Below are 474 nucleotides of genomic sequence, written 5' to 3'. Positions count from 1 at the left end.
TCCTCGCCTCACCCAGCCCGCGCAGCGAGGCGTTGCCAGGGGAACGGCCCTAGGGGGCGTGGCCAGAGGAGGCGTGGTCAGAGGAGGGGCGGGCTGCGTTCCTGCCCTGCCGCCGCCCGGCGCCATGTTCTCCGCAGAGTCGCCTTCTCACTGTCGCTTCCCGTGGAGGGTCGGGGTCGTGTCCGTGTCCGTGTCCCTGCTGCCTCTCACGGCGTGTCTGCTGCTCGCCTTGTGCTGCCCCAGGGGCTGTGTTTTTCTCCGGCAGGCCAGGCCTGTGGGGTGAGGTTGTTACTTCAAACGTATATATTCTTTGAAAAAATGGAATAGCACAGGGGTTAGTAGTATTTAAGAAAGGATCACAGTTAGGAGTAGAAATTAACACCTGAGAATTTTAATAAGGCAGTAAATAATATTTAGGCCAGATAAGAGGCTATTAGTGGTACCTTGAACAAAAGCTAGAAGAAGGTTGCACTG

This window comes from Phalacrocorax carbo, chromosome 2, assembly GCF_963921805.1.
Source record: "Phalacrocorax carbo chromosome 2, bPhaCar2.1, whole genome shotgun sequence".
In the NCBI taxonomy this organism is placed as follows: Eukaryota; Metazoa; Chordata; class Aves; order Suliformes; family Phalacrocoracidae; genus Phalacrocorax; species Phalacrocorax carbo.
This window is presented reverse-complemented; position numbering follows the sequence as displayed.